Source organism: Lissotriton vulgaris, chromosome 2_1 (assembly GCF_964263255.1).
Source record: "Lissotriton vulgaris chromosome 2_1, aLisVul1.2, whole genome shotgun sequence".
NCBI lineage: Eukaryota > Metazoa > Chordata > Amphibia > Caudata > Salamandridae > Lissotriton > Lissotriton vulgaris.
In genome coordinates, this window is record NC_141687.1 from 2,092,149,890 (window position 1) to 2,092,170,679 (window position 20,790).

Sequence of the window (20,790 nt, forward strand, 5' to 3'; positions counted from 1 at the left end):
ATCGTGCTACCACGATCTACATCTGACACACTACTGGTCCGGCTGTGCCCACTATCCAGTCCCCCGGGAGGGAGAGCACATACTCACATCTGTCTATTGGTTAGGGCACACTAGCCCTGCTCGACAGGCAGGCACCCCCCTAGACTTAATGTTGACTGTCTCGATAGAGTGTTTGGACGTCTGCGCGTTTCGCAGTCGACCTTTTGGTATTGTTCCCCATGATTGTTATTTAAGTTTAGCAGCACTAGTTGCAACGTTTATTGTTTTACTGTATCCCTATGTCTTCAATGTAGGTAATCATGATTGTCTTCTCAATATGCGAATGTGGGGACCTTTGGGGGGCGGAGTTTTTGCAGCGGGGCTGGTGGTGTCGGACTGGAGGGAGGCAGAGATACTTGAACAGGCTCAATGGCAGCGATTAAACTCTGCACATGGAATGTGCGTGGTATACACACACCTTCACGTAGATACCAAATATACGCTTATCTGAAGAGACACCGAGTCCAGATTGCACTCCTACAAGAGACGCACTTGACTGACACAGAGGTACACAGACTGTGTCGCAGATGGCGTGGTCAGCTATACGCTACAAGTTACTCCTCCTATGCCAGGGGCGCTCTAATATGGGTAAGACCGGGAACCCCCTTCGAGATGGAACATTCCTACATTGACAAGGAAGGAAGACTGGTGGTGGTGAGGGGAAGGCTAGATGCGCACCTTGTAGTGCTAGCGTCATTATACCGGCACTGCGAGACGCACAACGCGAAGACCTGGCAGCCCCCAGAACACCGGAGGAGCTCCGTATGGTCATCACTGCGCTCTCCAATGGCAAGTCCCCAGGCCCAGACGGACTACCTGCGGAGTTCTACAAGGCCTACTTGGACTTGCTGATCCTGGAACTGATCCAAATGTATGAGAGGGCAAAAGAGGATTCCTCGCTCCCGCCCACGCTCAATGAGGCAACTCTGGTCTCCCTCCTAAAACCTGGCAGAGACGGGAAACAACTAAGGTCGTACCAACCCCTTGCACTCCTAAATACAGATTATAATATCCTAGCGTCCACCCTAGCACAGAGACTGGGCCCCCTCGTACCCGAACTGGTGCATGCCCACCAGAACGCGTTTGTTCCCAAAAGGAGCACCTCATACAATATCCGTCGATTATTCAGAGTGCAAGAGTACGCAGTGAAGCGATGGCCACTGTCGGGATGCTTAGTGCGCGATTTAGAAAAAGCATTTGATTCAGTGGAATGGCCCTACCTTCGGGCGGTGATGCAGAAATGTGAGCTGGGGGATGCCTTCATAGACATAGTTAGCCTAATGTACCAAACGCCCACAGTACAGGTCCACATTGGTGCCCTATTGTCCGCAGCCATCAGAGTTGGGAGGGGCACGAGACAGGGCTGCTGTCTGTTGCCACTGCTTTTTTCCCTAGCGATGGAACCGCTGGCAGAACTGCTAAGAAGTCAGAGTGAGATCTGGGGCATCCCATTGATAGATGGTACCCATGCGGTCCCGCTATATGCAGATGACCTACTTCTGTATATTAAGGACCTCACGCAAGTACCACAAATCCTCATAGACACTCTGGACGCCTTCGCAACCTTTTCGGGGCTCAGAGTTAATTGGGGTAAATCCGGGGTATATTCCTTCAATCCAGACATGCAAGAGTGCGAAGTACAACTTGGCGAGACACAACTGATCTGGTACACTACCACATTCCGGTATTTAGGCATACATATCTACCGGTCCCCTGCAGATGTATTGGAGGGTAATCTGGTCAGAGCCATATCTTCCCTACGGGCACAAATAGCCTTCTGGAAGACGCTCCCCCTCAATGTCCCTAGCAGAGTGACCCTCACAAAAATGATCGTACTGCCTAGGCTACTGTACTACTATTCCAATATACCTGTATACGTCCCAAGCCGCATCTTCCGAGAACTGGAAAACATTATTAGAGCACTTATTTGGAATACCTGTAGACCGAGAGTGGCACTGGCGAAACTCTACGCACCGGTGGCAATGGGAGGACTAGCAGTTCCCAATCAAGAACTCTACTGCCTTGCAGCGCAGTTACAATGGGTGGTTGGATGGCTGGGTGGGGATAACTTGAGGGACACGACTTCCGATACATCGACCCTGACCCACACGCAAGCACTTACATTGTTTCATCCCCAGGCCAAACCACCTCGACCGACACAGCTGCACTTAGCAGTAGCATTTAAGTGTTACATGCGTAGCTTGCGACTCACTCGGGCGGTGACACCTTATGCCCCTGCACTTCCACTGTTGGGTACTCCTAAGGAGGGTGGGATCGTAACAGAGTCCGCGCTAGAATGGTGGGGACCGTTCGGGATAGACACGATCGCAGATCTCTATGCGGAGGGCACCCTCCTCCCGTTTGACAGGTTAGCGGCAGACACAGACCTGCCAGCAGGACAGTTCCTATTACATGCGTCCCTGATACGTACGTACACGAAAGCCTGGGGAGACATGACTAAAGAACCACAGATGCATTTGCTGGTGCAGTATTTACATATCATGGGAAACGGGTCGCATGTGATACATTGGCTAGTGCAAGCGTTATTGTCACACACAGCCACTGAGAGATAAGAGAGCAGCTGGGACCGGACAGACAAGGAATGGGAGAAAATTCTAGAGGGACCCACTCACATCCCACACAACTCGCGTTTTAAAATTATACAATTCTATATCGTGCATAGGGCCTACTTGTCCCCAGACAAAATTAATCAATATTTCCCGTTAGACACGTCGGCATGCCCACGCTGCTCACTGACGAATGCGGACATCCTACACATGCTCTGGATCTGTCCTAGACTCCACGCATACTGGCAAGGCATTACGTCCTTATTGACGAAGGGGACCGGCACGGAACTGCCACACACTTGGGAGGCTTGTCTGCTGGGATTGTTTAAGCGAACAAAACAGACCAAGGTCCACACCAGGTTTTGGGACCTCGGGTTAATCACTGCCAAGTGACTTTTTACCAAACGCTGGAAGAGTAAAGACCCGCCGCAACTCCAATACTGGCGCACCTCCCTTACTAACTGGGCGGCAGAGGAGAGCACAACCCTACTTCCACAAGAACTTCTGATTCCACCTTTGTTATCTCAAATCATTTTTTGCGAAAGAGGGAGTTCCTGAGGAACTCCTTAGTGACAGTGGTCCCAATTTGTTTAAGCTCAGTCTGAAGATTTTCTATTTTCTTTTGCTATTAAACATGTTAAAACTTCTCTTTATCATCCAAGAAGCAATGGCCTTGTATAACGTTTCAACAGGGTAATTAAACAAAATGTGCAGTTGGCGAAAGCAAGTGGTCTGAATTGCAAAGCAGAAGTTGAAAAACTACTATGGGCTGTTTGCACCACTGCCAATTCTGACACTGATGTGTATCCATGTGTTTTATTTAGAGGTTGTGTACGTAGTTCGGAACTCTTGAGAAGATTGATGGGTGACAAGGGGTTCAGTTTGCCTAAGGAGAAGATTGACAATGTTTGCAAAAAGCGTGTTGAAGCACAAAATATGTATGATCAAACACAGGGGGAACCAAGGCTAAAAAAAACAAATGTCTATGTAGGGAACATGGTGGGAGTGAAGTGTTCTAGGATTCTACCCAGGGGTGAGTCAAAATGTTCCGTTCTCAGGATGGTTGTAAAAACCAACAAAGGTGCTGTCATATTGAATGATGGTAGGTGGTGGAACAAGGGGAAGATTGCTTTGTTTAAATTCTCAACCCATTAAGTGTGCTCATGTTCAAGTTGAAAATAATAATGACTCTAATTCATCTTCCTGTTCCATCAAATTGCCTTCCAAACGTCATGATTATATTTTACAATGACTTTTTGTTCTTTTATTCTGAAACATTTCACTTTTGATTTATGTTTTTATTGGTCTCTGTTTTCAAATGTTGAATTCCTCCAATTGTTTAAAGGGGTAAGATGTGTTGGGTTCTCTATCATTGTCTCGAGGCGTTTTACCACGTGCCGAGAGAATGAGGTGAACCTTGGGGAAACAGAGTTTGGGTCAGGGCGGTTAACAGCTGTTTCTGGTTGCAGCGTGAAGTCGCATATTACTGGTGTTCCGCTGATGAAATACATATTACTTAAATTCACCTGAAGTCTCCAGATTCCTTGCGTTCCCGCATCCTTACACAACAGAGTGGCCATCCTATATTACTGGGTATAACTTCCTTCATGGCCTATGATATCTTTGCTAGGCAGTAATGAAATGGTTTCTGCAGCCAGGACATTTTTCAATAGATTTAGATTTTCCTTTGCAAAAGACCAGTTGCTTGCTTTGGATTTATATCAATGGACATTAGGAATACATTGAATGTTTCTGAAACTGGAGTTTTATCATGGAGAATAAATTTAGAAGGTTTTATCCAAACTTTTCCAAAAAATTGTGTATGTAGTATTTCACTTAGGGGTTATTATTTCCACGATGTAACATCGTATATTCTAGTATTCTGCTAATCAGGAAGTATTCTCAAGCCAGGTCTGCGTTGCTATTCCTGTTTGTATATTAAAGCATAAATGCCAGAAGAGCCATATAGAAACTATAACTGATGTTCCCCAAACAGTGCATAATGAAGTAGCTTAAGTTTCAGGTATTACAAGCTCCAAATTAAAGGGCAGAGAATTAGTTACTAAAGAAATCTCTATACCTGCATATACAGACTAAATCCTGCAGACTTTGTTGACCACCAGAATTGAGTGTTGACATCAGTTATCTCTGCTTTCTCTCTTACCTCATTAACCTTCCTGTGTTTTTCCTATTGGCCCTCATATCACTATGTATTTGGTCATTGGTGAATAAGTTAAGAAGTGGAAGAGTACATCACTCCTGTTAGATTCTGAGCACAAGGTTATTGCAGCCGAAGAACAAAGAGTACAAGGCAAAGGTGTCCTTAAAGTAATTCTTAGCAATGCAATAAACATTGTGCTACTGTCCACCATAATAAGGAAATCTATGGATATTCAAGCATCAAACGTAGAAGGTTCAGTCCCTACAATATTTGTTTATGCAAATCATCTTCTAGCATTTAGCCGAAACTCAACTCAAGACTACACAGATCTAAAAATAAAATCTTTTATTTTTCAACGTTTAGGCCTATATGCAAATATTATTTGTTTACTGTAAGAATGCAAACAGGAAGAGCCAGTCCAATCTGAGGTAAACTACCTAGGTGCTTGGAATTCTAATCCACAATGCGCATATACGTTAAGCATAAATTTAAACTATCTGAAACTAATAAGTATTTGAGAAGGAATAACAAATTGAAACATCATTTTTTTGGTGCACATTATTTCAAGACGGTAATGCTTCTTACGTTATTGGTGATGCAGGCAGTAATGATTTTATGTTTGTAATATCTTTTGTATGTAAACAACGTAAGAGAAAGGGTAATATAGAACACTCTCATACCCCTTGGGTTAGATACAACTAAACAACAAGAGAGCAACCTAAAAAAGAAAAGAAACTCCCAAACACATTTATGAAAACCGGGGAGAAGAAGGTATTAAGAAACAGGTAGATTAGTCTCCACCACCAAAGAAAGGAGGGGAGAGAAACACACGCTGTGGGGGGGTTGTTGGGGTTAGAGGGAAGGAAAAAAGGCGTGTGTAACCGGAAGTGATAGTATTGAGTGAAAAAGAGAACCCTCAGGCACCTCCACAAGGTAGGTAGCCAGTTGTCTTCATCGGGTTCTTATTAGTAGGTGATTGGTAATCAAAAAATCAGTGCAAGTTAAAATGAGTATTGGCTGCTCCCCGAATAAATTCTTTTTAATAGGGGGTTAGCTCTAACTCAGTTAAAAACAAAGTGAAGAAACGGACATGTATAGGATCGTGCAAATTTGGACCCTATGTCCTACAGGGGTCGACATGTTTCAGCTATAGAGCTTCAATATGGCTCAGCATTCCTCAGGACCAACAAATAATCTTACCTTGGTAGGGGTGCACCCTAAGGCACCAAACCAAAAACCAGGTAGAAAAAGGGAATTACAAACTTGTAAAAGCTGCATGTAGACATTCAAGTGCATGTACTCAATTGTGAGTATCCTAGATCTGAAAAATAATTAAAAAGATAGAACATAATATAAGCATATCATCACTCATGAAATTGAAATTTAAGCATTATTTATCAAAAGAACACACTTTCCCTCCACAGCATGCATTACAATAAAAAGTGAGAAATGTGAAGACTGGTTGGACCCCACTTTGTGTCACCCAGAGATTACGGTGAACCTCATTCACTCTCAACACTTATCCGTTTATTATAAGTGGAGAGATTCGAATTCAGTGCCCTCTGATCCACTATGACGCCACGTTAATTCTGAGCTATACACAATGTCTGGTTCAATTTCCAGACCTGTGGTACATTACAGATTGATTAAAAACAAGAAACGAGTTTCCTCTGTAAGAGTGAATTCAAAATTCCAAATACTAATCCTATAAGCAACATGTTATTCTCATAGTTTCTAGAGTTCTTAGACTTCCTGTCAGAAGATTTCTATATTTAATGTTTCATATTTACTTACACATTGGTTTAATATATCGAGCTTCAAACGCCCATGACAGAATAGATCGTCATGTCAAGGTATAAGAACTAGAGAGAGGGAGGGAAAGAAAACACTATTTCAGCAGCAATAAGTATTTCTTACAGTTAGACTTCACATCTCCTCTGTATGGTACTCGATTCAACATTAACAATACTGGTCAAACAGTAGAGTATTGCGTGCTCGCGCTATTGATAGATATTCCAGAATCTAAAAGGTGTATATAGCGTTTATATTCTAGTAGTTCAAAGTAAAACCTGTAAATTCTTATGGCCTTAAAAGAGACGATGTTGCGCTTCGTAATTAACTTACGTAAAGAAGCACGGCATCGGGCTTCTTAGGCGCGCGGCGGTTTCCGTAAGTTAATTACGAAGCGCAACATCGTCTCTTTTAAGGAGCGAAAGTGTGTTCTTTTGATAAATAATGCTTACATTTCAATTTCATGAGTGATGATATGCTTATATTATGTTCTATCTTTTTAATTATATTTCAGATCTAGGATACTCACAATTAAGTACATGCACTTGAATGTCTACGTGCAGCTATTACAAGTTTGTAATTCCCTTTTTCTACCTGGTTTTTGGTTTGGTGCCTTAGGGTGCACCCCTACCAAGGTAAGATTATTTGTTGGTCCTGAGGAATGCTGAGCCATATTGAAGCTCTATAGCTGAAACATGTCGACCCCTGTAGGACATAGGGTCCAAATTTGCACGATCCTATACATGTCCGTTTCTTCACTTTGTTTTTAACTGAGTTAGAGCTAACCCCCTATTAAAAAGAATTTATTCGGGGAGCAGCCAATACTCATTTTAGCCTGCACTGATTTTTTGATTACCAATCACCTACTAATAAGAACCCGATGAAGACAACTGGCTACCTACCTTGTGGAGGTGCCTGAGGGTTCTCTTTTTCACTCAATACTAGCACTTCCATTTACACACGCCTTTTTTCCTTCCCTCCAACCCCAACAACCCCCACCCCCCCACAGCGTGTGTTTCTCTCCCCTCCTTTCTTTGGTGGTGGAGACTAATCTACCTGTTTCTTAATACCTTCTTCTCCCCGGTTTTCATAAATGTGTTTGGGAGTTTCTTTTCTTTTTTAGGTTGCTCTCTTGTTGTTTAGTTGTAATATCTTTTGTCCTGAAACTTAAGTAAATACTTTCTAGTTGTTTTGGATACATAAAGTGTCTGAGTATTCTGAACAAATTCATATTGAAAGAGGGGTTTGAATTATGAGCTGTTTGTGCAATACTGACAACCAACAATGAATTAGATAGATTCAACTGTAATTGAGATAAATAGTAATCCCTCATGGATAGCATGTTTTGAAAGAAACAAGCCTATAGTTTGCTACTGCGAATCCAGACATCTTTAAATATGTTTTTAAAAATATTAATGTGAATCACATGTAAGGTATGAGACCATCTGCAGTGAAGAAAACACAAAAGCCACAAAATGTACCATAATTTCGGGAAATGGAGTACTCCCAGAAATATTCCAAAATGAGCAATAATGCATTTGAGTGAAAGTAGTATGGATACCTGAAGTTAGACATTTAGGAGAAGACAACACAAATATAGGTATGATCTCTTTTAAACATAAGCAAACAAACTCTGTTTTATACTAAGATTGAAAAAGAAAAATGATTTAAGGCACATCTCTACAGACAAAATTTAACCAGCAATACTTTTTTCCAATGCCATAGACTTTCCATTATAATTAACAATATGGATACATAGAAAAAGTAAATTATATTGGCTGAAAATTAGGAATAAAAACAAAAAACCTGAACTAACTATATGAGACTGAAAATACCTCATTGCAACAGAATCAACACTATATTATGTACAGTGTGTGTTACACGCCTGCCAAACTTTATAATCGTAAGCCTAGGACTACAAGTATTATAGAAAAGCGATCTGTAAATGGATACATTTACAGAAATGCTGGGGTCATATGTATATATATCTACATGATTAAATATTTGTTTCCCAAACATATATAACTGAGTGGCACATTAGGCTGTGTAGGTATTAGAAAAGCAGCATATGGCACTGATGTAAAGGTAGAATTAAAAGGCATTGGAGTAGAGCAGGGCTTTTGGAATCAAAAAATGATAAATATCCAATACAGCTGCCCAAGCTGCAGACTGTAGAGCATAGCAAAGTACTGTATGCGCTAGCATGCGTGCTTTAATTTAGCACAAAAATACTTGGACTGTCTAGTGATACCATACTCGTTAATGAGAGGTCATTTATTTTTATTTTTACACACAAAGTGTCAGTTCACTTTGTTTTCGAAGACATCCTTAAAAAAAAAATCACTTTGACTCCACTCCGCTTGCGGAGTTCATGGAATTCGGGCACCCTGTGCACCGTGGAAGAATGTGGAATCCCTGAATTTTGACATACGGATGCGAAGCAGAGATTTTTTCCATTTGTGTGCTTGTGTTTTCTTTTGGTGCTCAACTGCAAGCATAAGACTTCTCACACTGCTTTAGAATTCCAGCGAGACTTCACACTCACTCGCACAACTTCCGGCTTCAACAGCACCAATCTAGCATTCTTAGAGCCAATCGCGATCGCAAAGAAAGCAGTTGAGCAGCATTTCTGCTGAGAATGCAGGTGAGAGGCTTTTGGAGTGAATTTTCTTCTCAAATTGACCGTTGGAGTTGGAGAGGCCATTTTAAAACACTTTTTTTCAAACTAGAAAGAGGTGCCCCAGAAACTCCAACTTCCTATTCCTGTCCATCAGGTTCTTCCAAACGCTTTGTCCCACCCCTGGCCACTTTTCATTGGGACTTGGAGCTGGAAGGATCACTCTCCATGTCTGCTACAATATGCCACTGGATTTAGGGACTTTGTTTTTGAGATATCTCAAGTACAGTGAAAAACTGGTGTATAGGGGTGTTGTTTGTTTGACTGGCGGCATGCACCTGGATTTGTTTGTACTTTTATTTGATTTTTAAAATTTATTGTGGTGTGGGGTCTGTAGATTTAATAGGGGCCTAGCTTTTTGTGCTTGAAATTTATCTTCTTTCATAAAGGAAAAATGTTGAACAATTCAGTACATTTTCCTCTCAATTTGTTATAATAAGTTTGCAATATTGATTGATTTAATTAATTCACTATGTGGTCTATATTGCCAATAAGCTTTCTAACCAGTAGGCCCTGTACTATTCATGGGTGCACGAAACAACTATTTATGTGGTGTCTGTATAATTGAAACCTCATTTAGGCCATGTAGGAAATGTGGGTTTCTTGTGGTTTTTCATGTTTTTTCCATACAAACAGTGTTTAGGTGGGGTAATGCCTTTGGAGGATGTGGGTTGTTGTGAACATTTGTAGCCCTGTTAATTTCCGTTTTTGACATTGCAGAGTTAACACTGTGCTTTCTGTGTTACCATGCCTCTTATGTTTGCCCACTGTGTGTGTGTATGTGTGTTTGGCATAGACCACCATTTGCCTTTGTTGTTCAATAATCAGTATGCCATTTTGCTAGGGGCCATTTTGTATAGTTGGTTTCCCCCCTAGACCTGCATGTGTTCTTTGTTTTCAAGGCATCCTGCTTGTTGTTATTTTTGTTCTGACCATGTGGCTGGCAGCCATTTTATGTGGCCAGCCAGTGTGCTTTCCCCATCGGCCTGCATCTCTTCTTTGTTTGTGGCCATGCCTTCTTGCTGGTTGTTGTTGTTGTCTGACCATGTGGCTGGCGGCCATATTGTGTAGCCAGCCAGTGTCCTTTCACCATAGGCCTGCATGTCTTCTCTTTGTTCCCCATTCGTCCTTGCTTGCTGTTTGACAATGTGACTGGTGGTCATTTTGCGTAGGCATCCTGTGTGCTGTTGCTATAGGCTTGCATGTGTTCTTCCTCTATCATTATGTTGAGGCTGTGCCTCCATGCCTGCTGGTTTACCATGTTGTTGGTCTGTGGCCATTTTGTGTAGGTAGCTAGAGAGCTTTTGCCATTGACCTGCATGTCTTCTCTTTGTTCCCAATGCCTTTTTGCTCTGTGTAGTTGATGAGAATGTAGATATTTGCAGGCAGTCATTTTGTGTGTCCAGCCAGTGTGGCCCTTTGCCATATGCTTGCATTGATGGCTAAGCAAAGAGATAGTGTCTAAAATAAAAATGAATGATATGCTTGAGGATAATGTCACTTACTTAGAATTGATTTAATTTTAATTTTTTTCAATTGTCGTTTTTGTATTATTATTATTATTTTTTTATTATTTAGATTTTTTTACCATTTTCCTAACATCTGGCATTAATAAATCAACCCCATGTCTGCTACAGGTGCACAACTGCAATCATTGTGTAAGGATTATTCAATTGTCAATGCATTTTTCAGCTGCACCTCCCTGCATGCCACATACCACGTGATGCATTGCACATAAAGCAAATAGTTACAGTTGTATTGTCTTGTTGTTGTTGCTCTTTTGAATCCCTCCTGAGTGTACAGACACCATGAAAATGTATGTTGGTGTAGTCAAGTGACCACGCTAAAGGATATTGTTTGTTTGTACAACTACTTGATCGGCAATAATGGGTGATGTTTTTCTTGCTTGCTTGCTTTTAGGTTCACATGAGAAGAGACATCCCCCACAGTACTGCCAGACATAAGGACTCTGCAGCTTGTTGTGAAGATAAGGTTCACTGCCACCTGACAGTTTCAAGATGGCCCCTAAGAAAGGTGCTGCCAAGAAAGTGGTTAGTGGGGAGCAGAGGAAGCATATTTCCACCACTGGTGTGCCGACCGCAACATTTTTCAGAAAAGTTGTGTCTGCCGCACCAGCCTCCAGCAAGCAAGCTGAGAGCAGCACTCCTCCATCAATAGCACCAACTTCCCACCCTAAGCCCAGAACCATGTCTATCAGTGAGGCACCTAGTGTAATCATATCAACACTGACGAGTAGCAATGTTAAATTGAATTTGTCCCTTTCACAAACACAATCTATTAAGGAAACACAGCAAAGTGGACAGCAGCTGCAGCCAGAAATGGATTTTTCTAATGTTGGAGCAGAACAGGAAGTTGAGCTCCCTTCAGAGCAAGAAGTTGAACCTCCTCTTTTAGAATCATTGGCTCCCACATGTCCAGCAAGGAAAAGGAAGCTTACTACAGCACCATCTTCTCCAAGCACCACTTCTGATGATGGAGACATAGAGTGGATCCCGACTGAGAGCAGGAGAAAACAGTAGAGGAAAGGAAAAAGAAAAGTTCCAGAAAGACTTAGACTTATGGAAGGTGAAGAAGAGGAGGATGACAATGATGAGGTAGTCATAGTTAGAAGTTACATTGCTATTCAATCAGCTCCAAGGGATGTGGCACAGGTAGCACCACCACCAGCTCCCATATTTGCAAACCCCAGCTGAGACCTGCACTAACCCTAGCCTCAGGAGAAGCAGAGAGACAATCAGTGACAAGCCCACCTACCTACAGTTTGTCTTCAAGCATTGGCAGTGGGCTGGCAAAAAAGTACTCCACAGTTTGGAACTTTTGTTATAGTTAGCAAAGAGGGGGAGCAAATTGCAGTATGAACCATTTGCCACTCAAATGTTCACTGAGGTAAACGTGGTGCACATTGTGGAAATGGAGGCCAGACAACCCATATGAAAAAAACACCACACAATCAAGTGGGAGGAGCACCTTAAAAAATTGCTGAACATGGTTGTGGTGGCCGGGAGAGCCGGGGAACATTAGCTACAAGTCAAATCACGGTGGAAGGTGATGATGAGGAAGAAGAGGGTGACATCTTCATGCAAAGCAGCCCTATCCCTGGCAGTGCACCAGCAGAATCTCCCACCTCACTGGCTTCACAATGGCACAAGAAGACTCACAGTGAGTTGATGGTGACACTGCGACATACAGTCACTGCCCAACCACCAGAACGCACATTAAGTCTACCACTAGCATCCTCTTCTCAAAAGATGCCTGTGCCCCAAAGAAAAAAGGAAAAAAAAAACAGGCTACTATTACGGGCATGATTAGGCAGGAGGGACCCTACGAGTAAGTATGGGCCAAAAATTCATTCCGCCTGCGGAATTTGTGGATTTTCCGCAATTTCGCGATCTGCTAATCTTGTGAAATCGCGGAAAAATCCGCAAGTAGGACACATTTTTTCCAGGAAGCACTTACAGGGTTACAGCAGGTGCCCAAGTTAAAGCTAATTTCTTTGTAACCATTTACAAAATGGTTACAAACTTCAACTTGGGCACCTGCTGTAACCCTGTAAGTGCTTCCTGAGCGGCGCCTCCTTGCCTACTTGCAACAATTCTCTGACCCGGCTCTGATCCTCGAAGCAGGGTCAGAGAATAGTTACAAGTATGGCACGAGGCTCCTGTCCCAAAAATTAAACCTCAACAGGAAGCACTTAAGGATAAGTAACAGGTGCCCGAGTTTAAGCTAAAATTAAGTAGCGTTTTGATCAGCCAAAACATTAGTGGGCACGTCGAGGCTGGGCAAGTGTGCTTTAACCCCATCCTTGCCATCGGAAATTAGCTGTAATACTCAAGGGAGGTCTTTGCATCCATGAGTTTCTCGAGTGCGATCCCCTTGTAGTTCCTGTGGCCAGGAGGCTGCTTTCTCCTCACCTGCTGCCCTGCTCGCTCTCTGAACCTTTATACGCAAGAGGCATGTTGACACACATAGAAGCTCCACACCACACACTAGCAGTATCAAAAGTTTTTCCCGCCCTTTCCCAACTATGATGGACAGCTCAAGAGACCTCGGCGTCTTTTGGCGCGGTGGCAAAGTTACAGGCACACATGGTCAGTGGGGACAAATCTTCTGGCCCTTTACACAGCTGCAGTGTAGGAAAAGCACTATGCATTTACACAATGAGGTAGGACTTACTGATTAGCCAGTACTCGAGTAGAGATATTGCACAAAACAACCCTATATCTACCGTTGAAAATTAGCTGTTATACTCGAGGGAGGTCTTTGCATCCATGAGTTTCTCGAGCGTGATCCCCTTGTAGTTCCTGTGGCCAGGTGGCTGCTTTCTCCTCACCTGCTGCCCTGCTCGCTCTCTGACCCTTTGCACAAGAGGCATATGCACATGCATAAAAGCCCTGCACCACACACTAGCAGTATCAAACGTTTTTCCCGCCCTTTCCCAACTGTGGTGGACAGCTCACTCAATGGACATTCGCGCCTTTTGGCGCGGTGGCCAAGTTACAGGCACACATGGTCACTGGGGACAAATCATATGGCCTTTTACGCAGCTGCAGTGTAGGAAAAGCACTATACATTTACCCAACGAGGTAGCACTTACTGATTAGCCAGTAGAAAGTACTCCAGTAAAGTGTTTTGCAAATCAAAAAAAAATCTGCGATTTTGTGGGAAAATCCACGAATTCGCTGATTTTTTTGCGATTTCACGTGAATTTGCGGACCGCAGATCCGCAAAATTCGCCCATACTTACCCAAAACCACCCAACCTCACATTTGTACAATCGGATGCTCACAAAAATGTTAGCGCTGGAACTCTTCTCTTTTCCATTTGTGGAAGTGGTGTGATTTTTTGAATTTGTGGCAGCCATCTGCCCAAAATGGAAGGTACCAAGTAGGACCTATTTTGCCAGAGTGACTGTTCCAGTGCTGCATCACGATGTAATGCTGTTGGTTGGACAAATTTTGCAGCAGCATGATGTTCACACCATCCACCTGATGACAGAGATGCAGATCAGTTATCAGGCTACTGATTACATGTGCATCACTGCACACAGAATCTTTTTTTAGGGGTAAAGCCAAAGATATGTTCAGGTCTTTGCCCTGAAGAAAGTTTTAAGAGCATTCGGTGGTAGGCAACAGTGGCCATGTTCCCATGGAGAAATCACATACAGCTGTAAACATCTTGGAGGAATGTAACAACAAGATGTATGAATGGCTGCAACACACAGGTCTTAGAAATGGACTTGTTGCCATGGACAATGGCAGTAACATAGTCAAAGCCTTGACAGATGAGGCTATTTCAGGGTCATGTGTGTGGCCCACTGCATCAACCTGATGGTGCAAGACTTCCTCAAAAAGGAAGACATAGTCAGCAACATTCTGACCACATACTGACCACCTGCAGAAGAACCAGCACCCATGTCAGCCATTCTTTTAAAGCCCGGTAGCAGTTGTGGATTATTCAGCATAATAATAGAGCACCTTTTAAAGCCCCTATACAGAAGATGCCAACATGTTGGAACTCTATCTTTTACATGCTGCAACATCTGTTTGAGCAGTACTAACATATAATATGTCATTCAAAGACGAGGAATTACAGTTGGCAAGAAATGACCATGGATGCCTACAAACGGGGCCTAGTCAAATTCCTGACACAGAAGCTACTCCCTATTGAGGTTTTAATGTGGGAAGTTAGCAAGGAGGACAGTAAAATGGACCAAGCTATCCCATTGCTGCATTTCCTAAAAGGCCAGGTAAAGAAGGCGTCTGAACGGTTAGCCCCAGTAGGTGTGAATGAAAACACAGAAACACATCACTTGCTTGAGAACTCTATCCTGTGTTTGGCTTCTAAAATAAACCTGCAACATGACATCATCGAGTCCATATGTGCCACACTACATGATCCATGGTACAAATACATTCTGCTCAATATCATCCCTTTTTCTGAAGGGGATGTTTTAAAATACAAGAGGTGGATTGTAGAACAAGCCAGAGACTTGGAAGAAGAATGGCTGGAGCTTTGAGTCCCACCCTGCAGTTCTGGGGTGCCGTCTTCAACTTCCAGAGAGGGCAGTCTTGTCTCTCAGCAGTCAACACCACCATAAACAAGAAAACCTGCAACAACATCAAAAGAAGAACCAGATCCAACCTTTGCATTTTATTGGTTTCAATTGGCTGGACCAGTGCAGAGGTGATGGCAAAACAAGTAGAGCAAGTGTCAACACCAATGACCACCCAGAGAATGTTCCAAGAGTATTTGGATGATCCCAAAGAGCTCTATATGTATCAAAATCCATTTATGTATTGGTATGGGAAGATGCGCTAATGGCCAAAGCGCAGCAGGCTGGCAATAAAGTATCTGGCTCATCCTGTCACCAGTGTGTCTGCTGAACATGTGTTCAGTGTAGCTGGTGCGGTCATCACAGTGAGAAGGACCAGTCTCTCACCTCAAAATGTGGAAAGATTCACTACGATTAAAATGAAATAACATTTTATACACCATAATTACACCGTTCCTGAAACAGCAGCACAGGAGGAGGAAGAAGGTGATTGGTTCAAAATGTAATCAAATGTGTTAGCTGACCAACTTCTGGGTGAACAACCTGAGTTTAAGGATGGGTTCTGCTTCCTAGACTAAGTATGGCAGTGCCCACTTAGATTATTTTAAATTGTTCTCATTGAACTTAGTTTTTTCTTTGCAAAATTATTTTACAAATATTAGCTAGAGGAACAATATTATTTTTGTTTCAGATTCATGCAGCCCCATATTTTTTTTAAGAGTCACATATATATTGCCGGATTGCAGTTGGGACATTGTGCATTGTAGAAGCCTTCACAATTCCTTCATGACATTGGGGACAATGCCTGCCCTCGTATACAAATTGCCTAATGCCTATCCCTTTTTGCACCACCTAGTACTAAAACGGCTGCCCCATAAAATCATTTATTATGTACAAGACTGCCTGACATTACCACATTTTAATGTGTTGCCTACATCAAAGATGATTGAATACCCAATACATGAACTACTGTGTTTTCATGGGATTGGATAAGGTAACTTTAAACATTGCAAAGGTGATTGACTGATTGTGTGAGTGATGATTTAAGTTGATTGTTGATTAATGTGGTGGCAGACACTCAGGTAGGGTTTGTGTTGAACTGTAATATGGGAAGTTTCTTGAGATGATTATTGATTTGCATTATTTGGGGCTTCAGTGATAGGCGACTATTTTATTTTCCCTGTAGGTGATGATCAGCCATTTCACACTTAGCCAGATTTAATTCATTGCAGGAGTGGTCCACTTTTTTCAGTTTTTTCAGATACCAGAACAGCCACTTTAGTTATCAAACAAAATCCTATGCAAAATACTGCAATTCTGTTTCATACTCTACTTGTTCCTGAAAATAAGTGCACTGCAGTCCATATCTAGCTTCATCAGGTCCTCAGGATTCATAATGATGATGATGACAATCAAAGTCAGACACTGTGAGTTGGAAAATAAATAAATTCTCATTGATGAGTACAGCATTATGCACTATTATGGAGTAAAGGTTGTGTATGGGAAATTTCTTGAGATGAATATTGATTTGCATTATTTGGGGCTTCAGTGGTAGGTGACTATTTTATTTTCCCTATAGGTGATGATCAGCCTTTTCACACTTAGCCAGATTTAATTCATTGCAGGAGTGGTCCACTTTTTTTCTGTTTTTTTCAGATACCAGAACAGCCACTTTAGTTATCAAACAAAAACCTATGCAAAGTACTGCAATTCTGTTTAATACTCTACTTGTTCCTCAGAATAAGTGCACTGCAGTCCACATCTATCTTCATCAGGTCCTCAGGATTCATAATGATGATGATGACAATCAAAGTCAGACACTGTGAGTTGAAAAATAAATGACTTATCACTGATGAGTTCGGCATTATGCACTATTATGGAGTAAAAGTTGTGTGTGGTGCTAAAATAATGAAGCCATGCTAGCTAGTGCCTCTGCTAGTTTATCACTGGCTGCAGCTGTAGTTGGCAATTATCTAATTCCAACAATGGCCCTGCTCTTCGCCAAATGCAATTCTCTTCCTACCCTGTCTCCAAAGAGGTCGATGAATGTCAAATGTCAAATGTCAAAATGCTTTTATATAGCGCAAACTTATCACCAAAAGAGGTCTCAAGGCACTTGGCAAAAAGAAAGGCAGCATCCTTATTGAGTAGAGAGAGGCATTATTTGGGAAAGAGCCACGTTTTCAAGCTCCTATGGAACTCCAGATGATTGGAAAGGGACAGAAGATGAGCTGGCAGCATGTTCCAGAGTTGAGGAGCCACATAAGAAAAGGACCGACATCCATTCCTTGATGTTCAGACCTGAGGCTGAGATAGCAAGGATTTCGAACTAGAGCGAAGTGCTCCAGACGGTCTATACCAGACTAGCTTTTTTGCTAAATATGAAGGTCTAATGCCATGAAGGAGTTTATGAGTTAGACTCAGAATCTTAAATTGACATCTCTGGCACACAGGTAGCCAGTGCAGCTTTTTGATGTTGGGTTTAGAGGCAGACCTAGGGGGCAGTCCCAACACTAGTCTCGCAGCCGCATTCTGGAGGGTTTGCAACTTAGTCAGCTGACTCTCATTAATAGAGGCAAACATTCCATTTCCATAATCAAGCCTGCTAACTATCAATCTATGAACCAGGGGCTTTCTGGTTTCAAGATAAAGCCATTTGAAGATTTTTCGCAATTGCCGCAGTATTCCGAAACAAGTTCAGGATACTAAATTAACATGTGCTTTCATGGAGAGAGCGCTGTCAAGCATAAAGCCTAAATCTCGTATGGCTTCTTTAGGTTCAGGGCAAGGTCCTAGATCATGAGGCCACCAATCCTGAGACCATATAGTCTTGGCCTTACCAAATACCAGAATTTCGGTCTTACTACAGTTGAGTTGAAGTCTGTTTTCACTCATCCAATTACTGATATGAACCATGCATTGTTTAAATCTGGTGCAGGTTTCCAGGAATTTGGGGCTACAGGTGATAAGCACCTGCGTATCATCTGCGTAAGACACTGTGGTAAAGCCATAAGATTTTATGATGTTCGCCAAGGGGGAGAGATACAAATTAAACAACAGGGGACTGAGGATCGACCCCTGTGGAACCCCCATGGAAAGAGGGGTGTTACTGGATACATGGGTGTTCATCTTGATGTAAGAATGACGGTCCTTGAGGTAATTCATGAACCAGGCCAGGGCGTTGCCTCTGACACCAATCTCCCACAACCGATGTTTCAAAATGCTGTGAGAGATGGTGTCAAAGGCCACCGAAAGGTCTAATAAGACCGAAATTACAGATTCGCCCCTGTTCAGGGTAAGTCGGATTTTGTCCACTATCTCAATCACTGCAGTTTCCATGCCATGGGTGGGACAAAACCCTGACTGCGAGGGATTAAGGAGTGCATGGGTTTCAATATAGGAGGAAACACATTTATTCACTAGGTATTCTAGGACCTTCCCAAAGTAAGGCAGTAGGGATGTAGGTCTGTAGTTAGACAGGATAGAGGGATCACTATTTGGCTTTTTAAGGATGGGCTTAACCTTGGCCATCTTCCAGCTACTGGGAATGGAGGCACTCTCAAAGGAAGTATTGAATATGTTAGTCAAAGTGTCAACCAGCAGCGGGAGTATCTCACTGCACATACGTGGAAACAGTGAGTCAGTGGGGGAACCAGATTTGATTTTCCTAAGTGCCAATAGCACTTCAGCTGTGGTGGTGGGCTCAAATTCTGTAAGAGATGGAGATTCAATGGTTTCACAATACAAGATGATGCCACCCCAGTTAGGGCCACATTGTGGTGGGAGGATGGAAACGAGGAATAGATTAACTGAATTTTATTGTAAAAATGAGAAGACAGAGAGTTCACCCACTCCAAGGTGGGAATGAATACTGATTGCTCCACCTGAGGGGTGGTAAACTCCTTCAGTATTTTGTACAATTCTTTGCTGGATTGGGCTGCCTTATTTATTCTTTGTGTGGTATATAGCGTTTTTGCTGCTTTACAAGATAATATACTATGTCAATTACATACCTCATGTTTGAAATGCAGATATTAATATATTATCCTGTTTGCTGTAGGTAGACATTGAGGAAACATAATGTAATGGACTGCGCTACAGGTAAAGGAATGGTTTATACGGATTATATTTGGCACAATCGTCACTTTCTTTCCCATATGCAAACCTGATATCAAATCATGCACTTACTCCCACTTTACTCTGTGCCCTCACCCACCACCACCTTTATCAACAAATTCATTTGCTGGGCAAGAATCAAGGAAAGGAAAGTTGATTTTCTCTACTGCTGGGGGTATGGTAGAGGGATTAGACAGGTAGGATAGAGCTTCTATTATATATAACAGAGGGGCCAAAACGTTGATCATTGATTCATCATCTTTGGCCTATTCAGTCACAGTTCAATTCACAAGGGAAAAATCTGAGCAAGTGTAAATTAATCTGTTATGGGAAACCATGATATGTCTTCTGGAATCACGTCCCACGGGTATCACATGATTAAATGTGGCACATGCCAAGAATGGCCCACCCACCTTTCACTCATATACTATTTCCTTTCTTTTAAGTTGCCTTTTGTTCTTTCATGCCTCCCACAAGCCATCAAAGCACATTATGTGAGATTTTGCTGCATTGGCAGATAGAAGAGTCCTTAATATTTCAACCACTGCTGTGGCTGATAAAATGTGGGGGGTGGCATTTGCCTCCCAGTAATTTTTGATGACGACAACGAGCAACGCCATGGCAATAGCTAGTCAGCATAGTAATTACAAGAAATGTGTGACTTACCAGTGCCCCTCCCTGCTGCTGCCTCTCCCCCTGTAACTGAGTCTTCGCCGTCTCCTACTGCAAAGGCACTGGAGCCGGCATCACTGATGCTCTGTGTGGCTAGAATAAGAAATATTACACATAATTTAGATCCCAGATAGGCAACCCTAAATACAACTGCAATGCAGCACTACAGCTCAGTTAGAATGTATCTTCCAAATATCACTCTGGGCATTTGATTGGTTGGCTCACAAAAGTTACACAAGCCAGGCATGGCATAATGTTCAATGAAAAATATATTGGTTTGGGTGGCAAATGCAACAAGAGTCGGATATCATCCTTTTTTCCAGCCTTGCAGCAATGTCATTTGAAACTGGTGGTGTACTGTAACAATAAATGAACAGGTCTGTAGCACACTATACTGAGGAGGGGGTGTGGTCCATGATGACCATGGCCACTGTCTCGTGAACTGAACTATGGGCCTCATTATGATGGCAGACAGACTTTCATCCGACTGCCACCCTTTCAGAAATGTGACTGACCGACTGGCTGTTGGCGGTCCAGCCATAGGGATTAGGATGTGACTGCCTTCAACGTGGTCACACTCTGTATATTGTGTATTGCGGTGTATGAAGTGCGCTACAGCACACACTGCAGTACAAAATAAACACATTGCAGATATCCCTGCACCATGTGGCAGGCATTATGCAGTGCCTGCCAC